At 40.5% G+C, this 20,722-nt stretch overlaps 1 pseudogene; it reads left to right on the top strand.

Annotated features, from left to right (window-relative positions):
* Positions 1 to 782: 782 nt before the first annotated feature.
* The window catches only part of LOC128069431 (pre-rRNA-processing protein TSR2 homolog), a 148,685-nt pseudogene continuing 128,745 nt past the window's right edge, over positions 783 to 20,722 (top strand).

Here is a 20,722-nt window from a genome sequence, read left to right as displayed (position 1 = left end):
AAGAGTCAGACATGCCTGAAGTGACTTAGCATGCAGGAGGTCTTAACCTGGTTGTGCCCTGGCTCCCTTAGTGGTCTGCTGAAGCCTATAGTTTCAGAAAGGTCTTTAAATGTATAAAGTACATGAGATTAGAAAAGGAAGCAATAATATTGAAACATAGTTATAAAATGTTTTAACACACAAGTATGTGATACAGTAGCATATGTACTTCTTTATCAAGGATTTTTGAACAATGACCATAACTTTGGAGGGGAAATAGCTATCAAATTACATGAGTGATGATTTGATTTATGGACTTTTTTTTGAAGGCATAGCAAAAGATTTAGTGACTTGTTTTTAGATAGAAGAATGCCCTGTAAGATCATAATGAGTAATGAGCTGCCTCATTCCCAGATCCTGGTAACAGGGATTCTCATTTGTTAAAAACACACACAAAAAAATACAAGAAAATATAAATATCTAATAAGGAAATTCCAATTCAGTTATTGCAATGCCAACCTAAGAAGAGGGACCAAGGTAAGCCAAGGACCTTTTGCTTTCATGTCTTCTTGGCTTTCAAAAGCCTCAGGATGTACCAGTGATTTGCAGTGCTCCCTTCCATTGCAGAGCACAGTTACCAAAGATCATGAACTCCTCGCTTCAGGAGTCCCAGACAGATTGCATATTGCCTATATTTCCAGATGGATTGCTAAGGCTTACAGTTTATAGGTTCCCCCCTACCCCCTCAGCCCAGAAGAAAGACCCCCTTTAATCTTAGCACAGCAATTCCTACCACCATCACCATGCCCACCACAGTCGCCATCCTCATCTCCATCATCATTCCCACCACCATGACCATCCCCACCTCCATCATCATCCTCACCACCATCACTATCACTGAACCACCACTGGAATACAAACTGCTGCTATGTTCATCCTCAGGGCCAGACCAAGCTAAGTCTTTCTTTCTCCTAGAAGCTCCTCAGTTTACTATTTGGCAGAAAAAATAGCATCGTCTGGGGCTCCCGGATTGTCAACACAAGAGGAGAGTGCTTTATGGCCACTCACATTTCTCACAGCAGCCAAGGAATGGACTGAAATATGAACATTCAAATCAAGTCTCTTTTGCTCTCTTCAAAAGTGTGGCTGGGGAAGGAGAAGGATTATGCTCCTGAGAATCATCCCTTTTAGGCTGTATTACAGTAGAAACATTGTCCTGGTCAGGGGCCTGTTTCTAAAATATTCCCAGGACTTTAAATTTTGAAACCCAAAAATGTGAAAGAAAGTTTCCTGTTATAGTTGTCCAAGGCAAACACATGGCCAGGCCCCCAGAAACTAGAAAGCACACAATCATACAGACAGACTCAAGGGGATCGACACAGACCCTAAATGGAAAATTGCTTGCTCATGCAGAATGTGAGACTATGGAAAGCAAATGTGGTACTTTCCCCCAACACCTCCTGGCCTCCCTGATTGGGAAGATTTATTAAAGCATCAGGCAGGGAAGAACAAAATTGCCTTTAGGGACCAGCTAATTTCATGTTTTTGTTGCTGGTAAATAAGTCCATGCTAGATATATGTACCCATCATGTGCTATGGAAGTTTCATTGGTAGAGGAAGAAACACCAGTTCTTTAAAATGTTTAGGAGATTTCTGTGTCAAGTCCACTCTTTCTCGCTATGTCTGGGCATCTGAGGTGTCTGAAGAGGTCTCCAGAGTCTAGGGCCTGTTTGAAATGACCTTGAGAAAGTCTTGCCTGAGAGGACCTGTGCCAGGGTCCAGCCCCGGTGGATCCAGGGTGATTCAAAGCGTGGATGGCGTAGGCGAGAAGAAATTTATTTATTTATTAATATAAGATTAGATTATGAAGAAATAGTATAGTAGGAAAATTAAGTGGAGAAAGGAGGCTGAATAACTTGGCTTACGGGGAAGACCAATAAAATCTCAGGACAAGAGATTTGCACCATCTACGTTGGGCCACCAGCGCCCACTTGAATATCAAAGGGTGCCCCACCTTAGGCTCCCTTTCGCAGGGGTCTTAGAAGCCAGGACAAGTAAGTAGACTTGGTGAGCCGCCCTGCTCCAGATGGGAATTCAGCCTGAAATTAGAGTAAAGAGGAGACACGGGGGAAACCAGTCCAGCGACTTGCCCGTCCTCTATTGTTCAGAAGGCCTTTTATACTTTTTGATTATACATAGCTATCAATGGGTAACACAAAGTTATGCAGTGTTAGCAGCCCAGACTCTTACCAAAACCAGGCTTTTCTCTCTGCATACAAGTCTTAGGTGATTTACATCATCTTCCAGCCAAAAGGGCCAATTAACATTTTACAGCCTTTTTTCTGATAAGGGTTTGTCAACCAGAAGACTTATTTGTGTTGATCTTCCCCAAAGTCTGGTGCCACTCTCAGAAAGCACTAAATAAAGTTACATTCTTGCATAGCAAGGACACAAGAGGAGTGCAGTGATATATAACAAAAGAAAAGTAATTAACTCAAAAGTCTAGTGTTGCGAACATCAAAACTACTATATATCTCTTTCCATATCCTGTTTACATTGATTAACATCCTCCCAGGTGCCTAAAAGATAAAGAATATGGAGGCCTGGCAGCAATCATTGAGTCAACAGTGAAATCCGTCACCAATATGATTTTTAGCTCTTTAGAAAAGGCTATGTATCTTTAAGATGCTTTAAGCTTTGTGCCTCTCATGGTTGAGGGGCTGTAAGCAATTCACAAGCGCTAAGAGGTCCGGGGGAACCTGTTAGGCAAGCTAGAGAGCTATCAGAGGGGGTATGAGCTGAAACATCCCTTTCAAATGCAGAAGACTAAAGCCCTAAGTTGACTTTTTCCAGAGAATATTAGAAGAGTGGAAAAGCAGAGTACAAAGGCCGGCAGATTTTTGCTTTTGGGGGGTACATGCTCAGGAAATTCCAGGGGGAACCCCTGAAGCCTGATCACATCCTTGTGTTTTGTCAGGCTTCCTTCCTCATGACCTTGTCACAGGCGGGATTCCTCATGCTGGCCCCCGGAAGACCTGGTCAAGTATTTGTTGTCATCCAGAAAGGGGTCAGTGACAGAAAAGTAATCGTTTCCTATCATGTCAGCAATCAGGCCATTCAAGGAATGACATTCCTCCCTCCCCAAGCCCAACCCCATATCGAACTGTAGCCTCTGGCTGGGTCATTTTGGAGAGCTTTGCTTGGCCCACAAAGAAGAGATGTCTGTGGGACTGCCACCATCACTCTGTTGATGAGGTTTCTTCTGCTTCTTGCTTAATGGTAGACTCTTCGAATCTACTTTGCTCAGTTCAAAAGTCACATTCTTCCTTATTGGTCCTGGACCAGTAAAATATGCCTCACAGGGCCAGACTGATGGCTTTCCCAGCCCCTGATTTCTTTTGTTTAAAAAAAAAAAGCCAAATTATTTTTTAACTGAAGTATAGTTGATTTACAATGTTGTGTTAGTTTCAAGTGTACAGAAAAGTGATTCAGTTATTTATATGTGTGTGTGTATTCTTTTTCAGACTCTTTTCCCTTATAGGTTCTTATAGAGTATTGTGTAGAGTTCCCTGTGTTATACAATAGATCCTTGTTGATTATCTATTTTAAGTATAATAATGTGTATGTGTTAATCCCAAACTCCTGATTCATCCTTCCCCCACTTTTCCCTTTGGTACCATAATTTTTTTTTCTATCTGTGGGCCTATTTCTATTTTGTATTAAAGTTCATTTGCATTTTTTAGATTCTGTATACAAGCAATATCTTATGATATTTGTCTTTCTTCTGACTTACTTCACTTAGTCTGGTAATTCCCAAATACATCCATGTTGCTGCACATGGCATTATCCCATCCTTTTTCTTGGTTGAGAAGTATTCCATTGTGTATATGTACCACATCTTCTTTATCCATTCATCTGTTGACAGACATTTGGGTTGTATCATGTCTTGGCTATTGTAAATAGTGCTGCAATGAACATTGGGGTGCATGTATCTTTTCAAATTATGTTTTTTCTCTGGACATATGCCCAGAAATGAGAATGCAGGATCATATGGTACTTCTGTTTTTAGTTTTTTAAGGATCTTCTATACTATTCTCCATAACCAGCCCCTAATTTCTGACATGAGTACCATGTGGGTCCAGGGTTGCTGAAAATTTACGTAGATTTTATAATACACCATCCTAGTGGATGCTCTTCCTTTAGTAGATAGCAAAGATTATACATTTCTTCGAATGTCTAGTGAAAGGGGTGGCTTTTCTCATGTTTACATAAAGGCTAGCAACGTCCTTGGGGTAGATCATCCCCCATAATGCAACTGTGTATCCAAGCTGCCCATCAAACCATATGACACTAGAATGAAAAGGACTTATCTGCAGGGAAATCAGAGGCCTAGCTGGGAGAAGAGAGGTGCCCACAGTTGCACAGCAGAGCTGGAGTTGGCACCCTAACCTGTCTCCCTGTCCTCTACCCTTTCCACTGTACCCATTCAGTACCTCTCACCAGTGCCTGTACTCTAGCCCTTTAGTGTGGTGGATCTGTACCAGAGAAATGTGGATCATAGACTTGACCCCAAACCGGACCTTTTCACCATTTAAGACTCTGAGCCAGTGCACTGGTGGAGGGAATACAGGAGGCTGGCACAAGGCGGAGTCAGACCATATCCTAAGAGAAAAGGGGATGCTTTGAAGAGTTTTATGCACAGAGATGACACTGTCTGGTTGGCCTGTGATTGCTTCTGCTCCCGTTACCTCTGCCATGTGTCACAGTGGAGGGAGCCAGGCTGAGCATGGACCTGTCCTGAGCTTATTTGATTGTTGTCACCTTCATCCTCTGGGCCCACTTCCATATGTTGTGACCAACAAATTCCTGACCCACTTGCCATGTGAGTTTCTTCCCGTTCCCAGGAGAGGCCACTTGCCTCCACTCCCCCTGCTCTGTCCTAACGAGGCAGCTTACAAAAGGCCTCTTTCCCTGTGAATGGATTGTGATTCCTCTTGCACTGCCTCTTCTCCCTGAGCCTTTCCTGCCCCAAATGAAGCTTGGCTCTGGCTTCCTTTTCTTCTGACAGCTCCTCTAACTCTGGCTTGTCTCAGACCTGCCTCCAGGTGAAGCCTCGGACAGCACTGATCCCACCTTTATATGCCTTGTGACTTGTCAGCCTAGAACATTTTGCTCATTATTCCCACACCCAATTAGACTGTTTTGAATTGTAACCTCTGCAGACCAAGACTTTGGCTTTTGGTCCTTGAAAGTTGTGTTTACATCTATTCCTATCTCTAAATGACTGCTTCCAGCCATAGGCACAACAGTTCCCACACTTACATTGAAAAATCGCTGCCCAAGCCCTTCTCTGTGTTCCTCTCCTGACTTTGCAGGAGCACAAAGCACCCTTGATGGGTCCTGAGGCTCTGGCTTGTGAAAGCCTTACTGGCAGCAAGGCTGACTTTGGCCAATTATATTCTCAGAAGGACGTTTTTTAGCCCTCAGTGAAGTGAAAAGTCGCTTAGTTGTGTCCGACTCTTTGCGACCCCATGGACTATACAGTCCATGGAATTCTCCAGGCTAGAATACTGGAGTGGGTAACCTTTCCCTTCTCCAGGGGATCTTCCCAACCCAAGAATCGAACCCAGGTCCCCCACATTGCAAGTGAATTCTTTACCAGCTGAGCCACAAGGGAAGCCCAAGAACACTGGAGTGGGTAGCATATCCCTTCTCCAGCAGATCTTCCCCATCCAGGAATTGAACCAGGGTCTCCTTCATTGCAGGCAGATTCTTTACCAGCTGAGCCACAAGGGAAACCCTTACAGATCTCTAAATTAGAGTTTAACATTTCCTATTGATGTACAAAGAATACAAACCATTAAAAGATGCTCATTGTTATCTATTTATATAGTGAAACTTCAGGAATAGACATACCACCCAAGAGGGGAGAAATGGCTTGATGCGTTTTGGCACATCCACTTAAGAGAGCACACTACCTTAAAAAATGATGATAGTGATGATGTAGAAAGAGGCAAGCAAGTCCACAGTAAGTGCAAGTGGCAAGCAATGAACTTCTGTGTATGACTATCATAGCTGGGAAAGGTTGTATGCCTGTGGGCAAGATCTGGAAGATAATATAAAAGGCAAAAATAATTATGACCAAAGTACCCAATAACCTACAGTTATGGTACTTTTATGCACATTATTTTAGTGAATGTTAACAACAACACTGAGAGGTCACATGGCTAGGAAGTGACCTAGCTTATTCTGCTCTTCTGCTTATTCTGCAGCTGCACAGTGCATTTCTAGGAAGTGGCAGGTTCAGGTCTCAAAATCTAATTGTCTTCTGGCTATAGAATTCTCTTTTATTCCTTTTGCTGGTGGAATCACAGGAGAATTATTTTGCTTTTGATTTCTGTAATGTTATTGGCACAACAATAGTCATAATAAGTTTAAACAAATACCTGGAGAAAAAGGAGATCAGGGACATCCTCCATCAAAGAATTCAGTGAGTGTAACCCAGCAACCATGACTAAGAGAATATTTTGTGAACTTTGTTTTTTCCCCCGTGTTGCTTATTTCTTATCCACTACCCCTCCCCCAATCTATTTATTATAGTGATGAGCAGGGAAGTCCTTACTTAAGAAAAGAAGGAAGGAGGAAAGGAGAAAAGAAAGAGGGAAGGAAGGCTCAAGGGAAGGGAAAAAAGAAGAAAAAAATGTGAGAACTTGTAGCTTACAAGGTTATAACCAGGCTCACTTCCATGTGACTTGCTGTAGGTTATATGGGGAGGTGGCAATGGAGCTAGGGTAGAAAGCACCTTTAAACTAAGTGATTTGAAGAAAACCCTAAAGACTATCCTTTTTCAAACTTTAGAAAATAACATTTTATATAGAAAATATATCAGTGTAAACCACTCAGAAGCCATTTCTATCATGGGGGTATAATGTACAGCATGGTGACTATAGTTAATAATACCGTATTATATTTTAAAGCAGACAGCTCAAAATTCCCCAAGCCAGGCTTCAATATTATGTGAACTGTGAACTTCCAGATGTTCAAGCTGGATTTAGATAAGGCAGAAGAACCATAGATAAAATTGCCAGCATCCGTTGGATCACTGAAAAAACAAGAGAGTTCCAGAAAAATATCTACTTCTGCTTTATTGACTATGCCAAAGCCTTTGACTGAGTGGACCACAACAAACTCTGGAAAATTCTTAAAGAGATGGGAATACCAGACCACCTGGCACGCCTCTTGAGAAATCTGTATGCAGTTCAGGAAGCAACAGTTAGAACTGGACATGGAACAACAGACTGGTTCCAAACAGGGAAAGGAATACATCAAGGCTGTATATTGTCACTTTACTTATTTAACTTACATGCATTACGTATATCATGAGAAACGCTAGACTGGATGAAGCACAAGGTGGAGTCAAGATTGCCAGGAGAAATATCAATAACCTCAGATAGGCAGATGACACCACCTTTACAGCAGAAAGTGAAGAAGAACTAAAGAGCCTCTTGATGAAAGTTAAAGAGGAGACTAAAACAGTTGGCTTAAAACTCAACATTCAGAAAACTAAGTTCATGGCATCTGGTCCCATCACTTCATGGGAAATAGATGGGGAAACAGTGGAAACAGTGATAGGCTTTATTTTGGGGGTGCTCCAAAATCCCTGCAGATAGGGTCTGCAACCATGAAATTAAAAGACACTTGCTCCTTGGAAGGAAAGTTATGACAAACCTAGACAGCATATTAAAAAGCAGAGATATTACTTTGCTGACAAAGGTCCATCTAGTCAAAGCCATAGTTTTTCCAGTCATGTATGGATATGAGAGTTGGACTATAAAGAAAGCTGAGCACCAAAGAATTGATGCTTTTGAACTGTGGTGTTGGAGAAGACTCTTGAGAGTCACTTGGACAGCAAGGAAATCCAACCAGTCCATCCTAAAGGAAATCAGTCCTGAATATTCATTGGAAGGACTGATGCTGAAGCTGAAAGTCCAATACTTTGGCCACCTGATGTGAAGAACTGACTCATTTGAAAAGACACTGATGCTGGGAAAGATTGAAGGTGGGAGGAGAAGGGAATGACAGAGAATGAAATGGTTAGATGGCGTTACCGACTCAATGGACATGCGTTTGAGTAAACTCCGGGATTTGGCAATGGACAGAGAGATCTGGTGTGCTGCAGTTCATGGGGCCATAAAGAGTCAGACACGACTGAGTGACTGAACTGACCTGAAGACAGTAAATCTTCGAAGTTATCACAAGAAAAGACTATACATCTGCATGGAGATGGATGCTAACATGTTGGTCATTTTGCAACATATACAAATATTGAATCATTATATTTTATGTCTGAAACTAATATAAATACTATATTAATTATACTTCAATAAAAAGAAATTCATGAGTCAAAAATTTATAAATCCTTTCAGCAGCCTGATCAGCTTCCCTGATAGCTCAGTTGGTAAAGAATCCACCTGCAATGCAGAAACCCCGGTTCAATTCCTGGGTTGGAAAGATCTGCTGGAGAGGGATAGGCTACCCTCTCCACTATTCCTGGGCTTCCCTTGTGGTGCAGCTGGTAAAGAATCTGCCCACAATGTGGGAGACCTGGGTTCGATCCCTGGGTTGGCAAGATCCCCTGGAGAAAGGAAAGGCTACCCATCCAGTATTCTGGCCTGGAAAATTCAATGGACTGTATAGTACACGAGGTCACAAAGAGTTGGACACGACTGAGTGACTTTCACTTTCACTTTAAGCAGCCTGATACCTAATAACATGTAACAAAATTGAATCCACTTTATTAAAAAGAAGACTGTCTAGATTCGCAATTGGAGACCTCTTTAATTTCATTTAAAAATCTTATTAATTTGCCTAAGTAAACAAAATGCCCAATAGAAAAGGAGACCTTTTCCTATTTGACTCAGCATCATAGCTCTTTTTGCCCTTGCACAGAATTGCCTCAGATTGCATGATTCTCCTTTTCCTTGACTGCCAGTTGCATAATAGGGTGCAGATGCCAAGCACACAGACTGGTGCTCAGATTATTCCTCTTTCAGAATCCAGTTCTGAAACTTTCTCATTGTGCATTTTTGGGGAATTCATCTAATCTGTCTAAGTCTCAAATTCATTGTCCCTTAAAAGGTACGGTGATAGAAGATGATGGAATAAAAAGCCCCAGACATTGTTCCCATACAGAGATGCCAACCTTACAACAATATCTGATCCAAAAAGCCTTTATGAGAATTCCAGAAATCAGTTAAGAAATTGCAGTACCCTCAGGCAAACATGAATCCAAGAACAGTCACATTAAAATCAGCGAGAAAATCCACTGCACTTAATCAGAGAAAAAACTTATAGCTTCTCCCTTGAGAGGGAAAGAGAAAAGTGCGTCTGATGTTCCAGCTTTTGGGAGAGCTGCCTGAGGGACTGGTTTCTGATGTGTCTGATTCAGAGCAACGATGGAGAAATGGCATACTTTGGATGTCTGAGAGCTTCTAAGAACAGAGGGCTCAGTGGCTTGTTGCCCCAACAGAGAACCTGCAGTACTGCACACAAACGCTAGAGGCAGCAAGGCATTATGAGCTTCTAGAAAGGAAACAAGCTAACCTAACTGGGAAATTTCATACAAATGCCCAGATAAGATGCATCCTCAGAGAAGGCTTGAGAGACATATGGAATCTCTCCAGGCTGATGGCTGAAATTCTTCCCCTGTGTGAAGCCAGTCCATAAAGACCTGGAGAGTTGGCTGTTTTTTCAAAATGTACAAATCCCAGCAAAAAAATAAATAAATAATGAAGCATATAAAGAGACAGGGAAACATAGCCCAATCCAAGAAACACAATAAAACCCCAGAAAATGACCCTAAAGAAAGAGATCTATGAATAACCTAAAAAAGAGGTAAAAATAATCATCTTAAAGAAACAATGAACTATAAGAGGTCATATATAGACAATTGAATGAAATCAGGAAAATGATGCAGGAACAAAATGAAAAAAATTAGGAAAGAGGTACAAATTATTTAAAAAGTAATAAATAGAAATTATTGAGCTGAAGAATAATTGAACTGAAATTTCACCAGAGGGATTTAATAAAACTTGATCAATCATAAGAACCAGCAAGCTCAAAGACAAGTCATTTGAAATTATCAAGTCAGGAGAACAGAATGAAAAAGGGATGAAGTGGAAAAAGCCCAAGGAACTTATGTGACACTATCAAATTGGTTAATACATACATTAAGGCAATCCAGGAGGAAGAGAGAAAGAGAAAGGAACAGAAAGCTTATTTGAAATAATGGCTGAATATTCCCCAAATTTAAAAACAGAATTATTGCAGGATAATTGCTTTACAATATTGTACACATTTCTCAAATGTGAAAATGGAAATTCACATCTAAATTTTAAAAAGTCAAAGGACTGCAAAATAGGATGGACACAAAAAGGCCTACACCAAGACACATTATAACCAAACTGTCAAAGTCACAAAGAGATAATCTTGAAAGCAGCAAGACAAAAGTGACTCGTCACGTACAAGGAAGGTCCCATAAGATTGTTAGGGAATTTCTTAACAGAAATATTACAGGCCAGAAGGGGTGAAAAGGCATTTTCAAAATGGTGAAAGGAAAAAAGCGATGCTAGCCATGAATACCATATCCATCAACAGTTCCCCTCAGAAATGACGGAAAAATAAAGATATCCATTCTTCCCAGATAAAAGCTGAGAGTCTATTATACCTAGAACTGCCTTACAAGAAATGCTAAATGGAGTCTTCCAAGTTGAAACAAAAGGATGCTAGCTAGAGAGCAAAAAGCATACAGAAATATAAAACTCTCTGGTAAAAGTAAATACATAGGCAAATACAGAATCCTGTAATCATATAGTAATGGTGCCTAAACTACTTTTAATCCTTGTGTAGAATTTAAATTATAAAAGCATAAAATAGCTATAATGATAAATACATGCTAATGGTGTTGAACAGAAGCAATTTCATAGAGCATCAACATCATAAAATACATTCTGTGACTCTGGTAGATCAGGACAAGATCAAAACTACTTGTAATCAAATCTGAGCACAGGCAGAAGCAAGAGCATTGTCCAAACCACTAAATGGACTGAACATCTCACTATCCTGGGGGACATGAATAACTGCTGCTTAAAAAAAAATTTACAGCCTTAGCCTCATTCTGTTTTCCCCACCTTCTAGATAAATATTATTATTCTCAGTCATAAAATTACCCCAGTTTACTGATAGCATCCAATTCATAGCAGAGTCCACTTCTTTGAACCTTTCCCCAAATTACCTAATGAAATCAGAAATGTTATAATGACCGCTATCTGTCTCTTACTTTACACCACACAGATCCCTATGGTATGTGATCACCTCATTGCAAAGAGTCAATAACTCTGATTTCTTTAACTGTGGATGTGCTCCTGATGGTCTCTATTAGAGGAAATCAACAGGATTGACCCTGCCAGGAGCAGCAGTCCAGAGGTGTCTCTAATGACAGTGTTTTTCATTGAAACCTACCTCCTCCTCAAAGTCTTTCTGGATTTACCCAGTTGGAAACAATCTCTCCCTGCCCCCACCCCCACCCCCACCCCACAGCATTGTTGCAGGCTACTCCATTGTCACTCTGGTCTCATTCTCCCTGGAATATATTCTGGGAGACATCAGAGCCTTATGGGTGTTAGAATCCCAGGATTCTGGGTTCAAATTCTAGAACTTCCCTGCATGAGCTGTGACCTTGGGCAAGGTACTACATCTGTCAAACCTCACTTGCTTCTGCTATTAAGTGAAGAAAATGATCGTGCCTAACTTGTTTGTGTTGTGAGGATTAATGAGATAATGTGCACAAAGCATTTCAGCAGTGCCTGCACACAGTAAATATTAAATGAATTGAAGCTGCTATTATTATGTTTGCTTACACAGAATTCTTCATTCCTGAAGATTTTTAGACTCATGGGGAAAAAAATGGGTTAAGGGGACTGAGATCAGGAATCATGTTCAGGGCCTCTTCAGGTTGATCTAAGGCTGTAGAGACTCCCACCAATGGGTTCCTTGCCTCATTAGACAACTTCCATTTGCCCTAATCTCCACAATGGTAGAGGTATCGCCAATGCCTCTGTAAATATAGAGCCTTAACTGGCCTTGGCTCTGTGTGGGGTAATAGCAAGCCCAAACGTACTGATCTTGACCTCGCTTAACCCTTGGCTTCTTTCCTTTCTCCCAGGCTTCCTTACCAGACTCTCAATTATTTTGTCTTTCTCTTTATCTCCCCTTTCTTTTCACTTCTGCTGATTTCCTCTTTTCTGGTCTCTTTCTTTCACGTTATTGTCAGTAGGAATGACCCCTGATACAGATGCACTGGAACTAAAACTAACACTGATGCTAAAAAGGCACAATGAATTTGCATTACCTAGAATGGTATATGAAGTGTTAGATTTGGGAGAGATAGCTGTGTACAAAGCTGGATGAAATAAGCCCTCAAAAGTGGTTTAAGCATAGTGCCATGGGAGCTCAAAGGAAGGAATGTGAGGTGCAGTTCATGGTGGCTACATAGAGAAGGCAGTCATTGGACAAGCTGGTAGATGAATAGAAGAGGCCAGAAAGAAGTCTTTGGAAGGCTTTTGCAATTGTCAAATCAAAAACTGTTGAGAGACTTAGGGAAGTGAGTGCAGGTAGGAATGGAAAGGAGGAAGATAGATAAGAGAGGCTTGAGGTACAGAATCCACAGAATATAGTATCATGCTGGATGGGCTCAAGCCTAGAACTGAGCTCTGAGATCAAATGTTATGAGGTCTATACCTCTCATAAGTTGGGTGCCCTTGGGCATTTTACTTCCTCTCTGGTGCCTCAGTTTTCTTATCTGCAAAATGGGGACAATAAGTATCTACTTCATAAGACTACTATGAAAACTAGATTTGAGGAAACATTCTGTTTTCTTATCTTTTGATGTGATAATTCTGTCCAAAGTATATTGATATTGTTACCAGGACAACAAAGTTAGTGGCAATGATTGCAGCAGTTGGAAGTCTCAGGCTGCCTGAAACACAGGATCAGTCTGGAAAGTTCTCACTCAGTGGAGGCATTCCTGTCCTATGGGAGACCTTCCTGGAGCATCTTCACCCCAGGGCTGTGGAGGATGTTAAAAATCTTGGAACAGGACTCCAGCAACTTGCCCTACCCAGACTGAGACCCAAGGAATGTTTCAGCCTGGAAACAGTTCTGTCTGTGGAAATGAGGGGAGGGTTCATTTCTGCAGTGGCATCTTATGAGAGAGCTCCCTAATCAACCCACCTCCTCAAATTCTCTAACTCTGAAAGGGCAACATTCACACATGATACTTAAAAAAAACAAAAACAAAAACTTTAGAACTATTAAGTGGCAACAGAGCATGCACCTTCTTTATTCTGAGTTCCTTTTCCTGCATGACTAATTGGGACTTGAGAGAAGCACTGGGCAGCACACCTGTTTCATCTGCTGTGGTGATCTCTTCTCCCCAGAGATTGTGTTCACTGTGCGTGAAGAGGAAAAATATGGAAATTGGCATGCACAACTGCTTATCATTCCTCTCCCCAAATCAGGTCTAGCCCCAACCTAGGAAAGAATATGCTGAAATTCATTAGTGTTGGTTTTTAAGAGGGAGTAGCAAATAGGTTGTTTTAAATTGTTATGACCTGGGGCTTCCACTGCCTTCCAAATATTGTGAAATATGCACACAAAACAATAATAATTAATAACTAGAACCCACCACCTACATTATGCCATGGAACATTGCCTGTAACTTGGAGGCCCCTGTATTCCCTGTCCCTCCACTTTTACCCCAGGAGTAACCTTTCTCCTAAATTTTTTGTCATTCCTTTGCTCTTTTTCATTTTTGCGTTTGTACACTGGCACTCTAACCAGTGTATTTTTTAAATTTTAGATTTATTTTTTTATTAAGATAACATTCATTTATAACTAAAATGGGCTTCTCAGGTGGTGCAGTGGCAAAGAATCTGCCTGCCAACCCATGAGATGCAAGATACTCAGGTTCAATCCCTGGATCAGGAAGATTCCCTGGAGTAGGAAATGGCAATCCACTCCAGTATTCTTGCATGGAAAATTCCCTGGCTGGCTACAGTTCTTGGGGAGGAGGAGCAAATGTGCAAAGGATCTATTGAGGGAATGCTTAGGAAGGGAAAAGGGGAAAGATCAGAGAGGTGTAAGCAGAAAGAGCCTTCAGACCTCAATGTTGCTCTGGACTCTGTGAAAGGAGAGAAAGGAAGAGAACTGAGTAGAAAGAGTCTCAGACTGATGAGGTGTTCCACAGTTAGAGATGTCCTGCCTCTAAACAGGGATGGTCCACCACTAGTACCCCTGTAATGCTCAGCCATCGGCCATGCTGTCTGCAGCAGGCTGTCCTGAAGGGATGTTGAAAGGCACACTTCTATGGTTGCCACAGTCATTGGATGCACCAATTTATGCTCCCACCAGTGGATGAGAATTCCTATTTCTCTACAATCTTGTTGACAGTGTTGTCAGACTTTCTAATATTTACCAGTGGTTTGTGTGTGAAATGATAGGTCCTTGTGCTTTCAATTTGCATTTCTGTGATTACTAATGAGAATAAGCATCTCTACATATGTGAGAGAGATACTTATGGGTCATTTATATTTAATCTTCTGGAAACTGCCTGTTCAGTCCTTTTCCCCAATTTTAACCTATTCAGTTGTGTGTATTTTTTATGATTGATTTATAAGAGTCTTTTTATATATTTTGGATATGAAGTACTTGTAGGTAATAGCAGTTTTACATATCTATAGATAGATATCATTAGGTAAATGTTTTTCTACCTTCTTTACTGAACAAAAGATCTTAATTTCTATGTATTTATTAGTTGATTTCTTTATAATTTGTGCCTTTTGTAACTTGTTTGAAAATTTCCCTACTCTGAGGTTGTAAAGATAACAATATTGTTATCAAAAGTTTACATTGTTTTACAGTTTGCAAAAACTAAGATCATGGCATCTGGTCCCATCACTTCATAGCAAATAGATGGTGAAACAATGACAGACTTTCTTAGGCTCCAAAAATCACTGCAGGTGGTGACTACAGCCATGAAATTAAAAGATGCTTGCTCCTTGGAGGAAAGGTATGACAAACCTAGACAGGGTATTAAAAAGCAGAGACATTACTTTGCCAACAAAGGTCCATCTAGTCAAAGCTATGGTTTTTCCAGTAGTCATGTATAGATGTGAGAGTTGGACCATAAAGAAGGCTGAGAGCTGAAGAATTGATGCTTTTGAACTGTGGTGTTGGAAAAGACTCGAGAGTCCCTTGGACTGCAAAGAGATCAAATCAGTCAATCCTAGAGGAAATCAATCCTGAATATTCACTGGAAGGACTGATGCTGAAGCTGAAACTCCAATACTTTGGCCACCTGCTGCAAAGAGCTGACTCCTTAGAAAAGACCCTGATGCTGGGAAAGATTGAAGGATGGAGGAGAAAGGGATACAGAGGATGAGATGGTTGGATGGTATCACCAACTCAATGGACATGAGCTTGAGCAAGCTCCAGGAGCTGGTGATGGACAGGGAGGCCTGGCGTGTTGCAGTCCATGGGGTCGCAAAGAATTGGACTACTGAGTGACTGAACAACAACAGTTTCCAAGCAAGTCTTTATTACTCCACTTGGAATTGATATTTTAGTATGCTGAGTTAAGGATCTAATTTTACATTTTTATTTATTTGAATAGCTAATTTCTCTGTACTAGTTGTTTAATGATATTTTTCCCCAATGGTTTGCAATGAAAATTCGGTCATATATCATTTTAACCTATGTGTCAGTTGGTTCCTGGGGTATCTACTGTGTTCCACTAGTATATTTGCTTATCTTATCGCTTCCTGACCTTTTGGTTAAGATCAGGTATAGTATATTTGCTCACCATGGGGCCAATCCTAAACTTATCTTTTATAGTGTAGATTAAAATTCGATCTTGATATCAGGTAAGTCTCCCTACCTTGTTCTTCTTTAGGAGTGCATTGACTAATTTAAGATATCTGCTCTTTTCATATAAAATTTAGAATCAATTTAACTTCCCCTGGGAAAAAAATCAGAAATTTTATTGGAATCACCTGGAATCCATACACATTTGATCAAAACTGCATTAAATTCTTTGCAAATCTCTTTAATGTCTGGTTTAATAACAGATAGTTTGTCATAACTGCTTTTGTATTCAATCTGTTGCATTATAGTGTTTTGGCTGAAGTATATATAAAAGAAATCTGGCCTCACACAGATACATAGTTGGAAAACTGATGTATATTCTAATAGCTTTTTAATGTAAATGTGGATATTCTTTTATATTTCACCAAACTCAAGTTGTAGTTTCTTAAAATTTAAAATGTGTATTCTGAAACCGTATTAATGAATCTTTCATATTCAATTATATCCATTGATCGCACCAACAGTGCACAAGGTTTTCCTTTTCTCTATTGCCTCACTTACACTTGTTATATGTTGTCTTTTTGATGATAGCCATTTGACAGGTGTGAAGTGATATCTCATTGTGGTTTTGATTTGAATTTCCCTGGTGATTAGTGATGTTGAACATCTTTTCATGTGCCTATTGGCCATCTGTATGTCTTCTTTGAAAAAATGTCTATTCAGGTCCTCTGCCCATTTGTTATTCAGATTGTTTGTTTTGTTGACATTGATTTGTATGAGTTCTTTATACATTTTGACTGTTAACAACTTATCAAACACATGAGTTACAAATATCTTTTCCCATTCAGTAGGCTGCTTTTTGTCTTGTTAAAATCTAAATTAATAAAGGTGGAAGATTATAATACCTAGAGGTGTATATGAATAACATGTTTCATATGTTTCTGTTTCTAATTTCACACTTTCTTTACCAGAGGTTTACTAGATACAGTTCAAGATTGTGGCTCTGTAATATCTTCAGTATTTTGTTTAGTTGATTACGGTAAGAATGATATAATTTAGCTTATAGACAAGTAGATAATGTTATTAAAGCCAATTTTACAGACCAGTATTTTTACCCAGATAAAAGTTCACCTTTTAGGGTAAAGTGAAAGTGAAGTCACTCAGTCGCGTCTGACTCTTTGCGACCCCATGGACTGTAGCCCACCAGGCTCCTCCGTCCCTGGGATTCTCCAGGCAAGAATACTGGAGTGGGTTGCCGTTTCCTTCTCCAGGGCATCTTCCCGACCCAGGGATCAAACCCAGGTCTCCTGCATTGTAGACAGGCGCTTTACCATCTGAGCCACCAGGGAAGCCTGGGTAAGGGAGAGATAAATTAGGAGTTTGGGATTAACAGACACAAACTGCTATATACAAAGTAGATAGCAATAACCTACTGTATGGCACAGGGAACTATAATCAATATCCTGTAATAAACCATAATGGCTAAGTACATGAAAAAGAATATATATATATGACTGATTCACTGCGTTGTACACCAGAAACTAAGACAACATTGTAAATCAACTGTATTTCAATAATAGTAAGAAGTTCTCATTTTAGACAGAATTTTGCTCACAATGCTGCTCATGCTATGGAATAAGAACTATAACTGCCTTCATTTTATAGATTAGAAGATTAAGGCACAGATATCTTAAATAAGTTACCTAAGGTGACATAGCTAGTAAGTAGGAGAGCCAAAAACTGAAGTCAGATAATCTGGCTTTGGCATCCATATTTAACCGTGATTCCTTCTTCACAGTGGGCTTCCCAGGTGGCGCTAGTGTTAAAGAACCTGCCTGCCAATGCAGGAGACATAAGAGACATGGGTTCAATCCCTGGGTCTGGAAGATCCCCTGGAGGAGGGCATGGCAATCCACTCCAGTATTCTTGCCTGGAGAACCCCATGGACAGAGGAGCCTGGTGGGTTACAGTCCATGGGTTACAAAGAGTTGGACATGACTAAAGCAACTGAGCATGTTCTTCACAGCTACTTCATCTCGTTCCACAACCTAAGCCACAGCAGAAATTGGCCTAGAAGAGTTTCAAAGTGCCGTCAGCCATACAAAACACTCATTCGTGTTATTTGAATAAGTTCTGAGAATCTAATATGCAGCATGGTGACTATAGTTCACAATACTATATTGTGTACACGAGAGTAGCTCTTACCTGTTCTCACCAAAAACTAAACTAAAATTCACACTAAATACACGAGCTGATGGAGGTGTTAACTAACCTTACTGTGGTATCATTTTGCAATATTCACATGTATCAAATCATCACGTTGTGCACCTTACACTTTCACATTATATGCCAATGGTATTTCAATAAAGCTGGGAAGAAAGTAGAATGGAGTAACTTATGGAGAGTAACGATTTAAATTTGAGTTGTTTTCTCAAAGTTCCTCAGAGCTGTGGCAAAATGTTAATGGAGAAATGGCATGAAGAGAGATGGCCTTCTTTTCCTGGGGCTGACAGTATTTACATGCAAGGCTTTTTGGAGATTTCCCAGGTCCACTTGGTTTTCCAACTAGCTGTTTTCATCACTGATGATTCCACGCAGGCTCTGCAAGGACGACTGTGCCCATTTCCTGGCTGCAACCCCTTCAACCTGCCACCCACATCCAGGGCCTAACCCCATGGGACTGCTTGTGGATGTTTACTGCATGGAATGAGAAATGACTTTTGCTGTGATAGTTTCTCTGGTGCCTCAGCATAGGACAACACCTTTCCATAGACCCATAAATTCGGGAAGAAGGCAGCCTCTCTTAGAGTTCTGAGTTACTTCCTAACTAGGGAAACTGAACGAAGGATCACAAAATTGCCTACAAAGCAGAGCATCATGAGTTGCAATTGTAATGAAGAGCAATGACTCAGCAGACCACAACCCACGCACACAGGCATAGAGGCCCCTGGCAGGGCTCCTCAGAGGGCGGGCCTGGCTCTGGGACCCACAGGGAAGATCCAAATTGGCCTTAGGATATTTTCTGATAGATTTTGGCTTGAACCTACTCCATGTGACACCCTTGTTCTGTTTTATATGCAACATCAGGATATAGAAGACCAAGCAGACAAGCCCTAATCTTTCAAGTGTGCCTGTTCCAAATGCCATGACAACCAGCCCAGGAAAACATTTACCCTTTCTCACCTTGTTTCCCAAAGTGTGCAGGTGATTTACCACTGACAACACTCCTATTGGAGCCTATCCTTTTTCTGGCCAACATGTTTGAAAGCTGCATTGAGTCACTGCCCTGGATCTGGTCCCCGGCAAACACTCTCTGAGATGAATCAAATATCGGTGGACTCTAAGCCATGGATTTTTGCTCCACTGTGCTAGCGTGGTACTTCACAAATTACAAGGTCAAATCCATTTATCAGCTGATTCTAATGATTTTGGTAGATGCTCATCCTACTACGCATGAGAAAACCAAGTGAGCTATTATAGTTAGGGGAGAAACTAGTGTTCCAAAGAAGTGAACTTCATACTTCTGGAAACTAGAGATTTTCAGACAGATTTTGCTCCTTTTGGGTTTGCTATTGGAGATGTATTGACAAGAATTGTTTCAATTACACGATACAGGCACTGCACCATGAGACCTGCTTTGTGATAAGTTTTCAAGAATCAGAGGGCTAAGGTTGTAATACGGTGGTAGCTTCCTCTCAATGCCAGAATATTCTTATGGCAGGGGATTCAGAGCCTCCCTGGGAGTAGATTGGGAATTGGGCTTCAATATCAGTGGTTTTCACTTGTGGGAGGGGTTCAAAAAGAAGAAGCTACCAGTTACTGAGCTCCTACTACATGCCAGGCACGATGCTAGCCCCTTATGTGTATAATGTTATTCAACTTAGACCTTAAATTGACACCACAAGGTAGATATTATTTTCCTTATTTAATTACTGCTTTTAAAACAAATGATAATCCATCACAACAGGCTAAATTTATTCTTATATTTTTACATTCAGTTAATTTTTAAAATATTTATGTATTTATCTGGCTGTGCCAGGTCTTAGTTGTGGCATGCAGCATCTTCAATCTTCATTTGGGCAAGCAGGACTTTTACTCATAGCACATAAATTCTTAGTTGTGGCATGTGGGAACTAGTTCCCTGGCCAAGGATCAAACCTGGGTTCCCCTGCTTTGGGAGTGCAGAGTCTTAGCCTCTGGACCACTAGGGAAGTCCCTAGTTAATTTTTAAATTGAAGTATAGTTGATTTACAATGTTAGGCTAGTTTCTGATGTACAGCTGATTCAGTTTTACAATATGTGTGTGTTTGTGTGCATGTGTATATATATATATATATATATATATATATATATATATATATCTTTTATCATATTCTTTTCCATTATGGTTTATGATAAGATATTGAATATGCTGTCTCTGTGCTATATAGTAGGAATTTGTTGTTTATCTGTTTTATATATAGTAGTTTGTATCTGCTAATCCCAAACACCTAAGTTATCCCTCCCTACCCTTGTTCCTGGAGTAATGGACAAATTTGGCCTTGGAGTACAGAATGAAGCAGGACAAAGGCTAAAAGAGTTCTGCCAAGAGAATGCACTGGTCGTAGCAAACACCCTCTTTCAACAACACAAGAGAAGACTCCACATAGGACATCACCAGGTGGTCAACACCGAAATCAGATTGATTATATTCTTTGCCACCAAAGATGGAGCAGCTCTATACAGTCAGCAAAAACAAGACTGGAAGCTGACTGTGGCTCAGATCATGAACTCCTTATTGCCATATTCAGATTTAAATTGAAGATACTAGGGAGAACCACTA

Source organism: Budorcas taxicolor, chromosome X (genome assembly GCF_023091745.1).
Source record: "Budorcas taxicolor isolate Tak-1 chromosome X, Takin1.1, whole genome shotgun sequence".
NCBI lineage: Eukaryota > Metazoa > Chordata > Mammalia > Artiodactyla > Bovidae > Budorcas > Budorcas taxicolor.
This window is presented reverse-complemented; position numbering and strand designations above follow the sequence as displayed.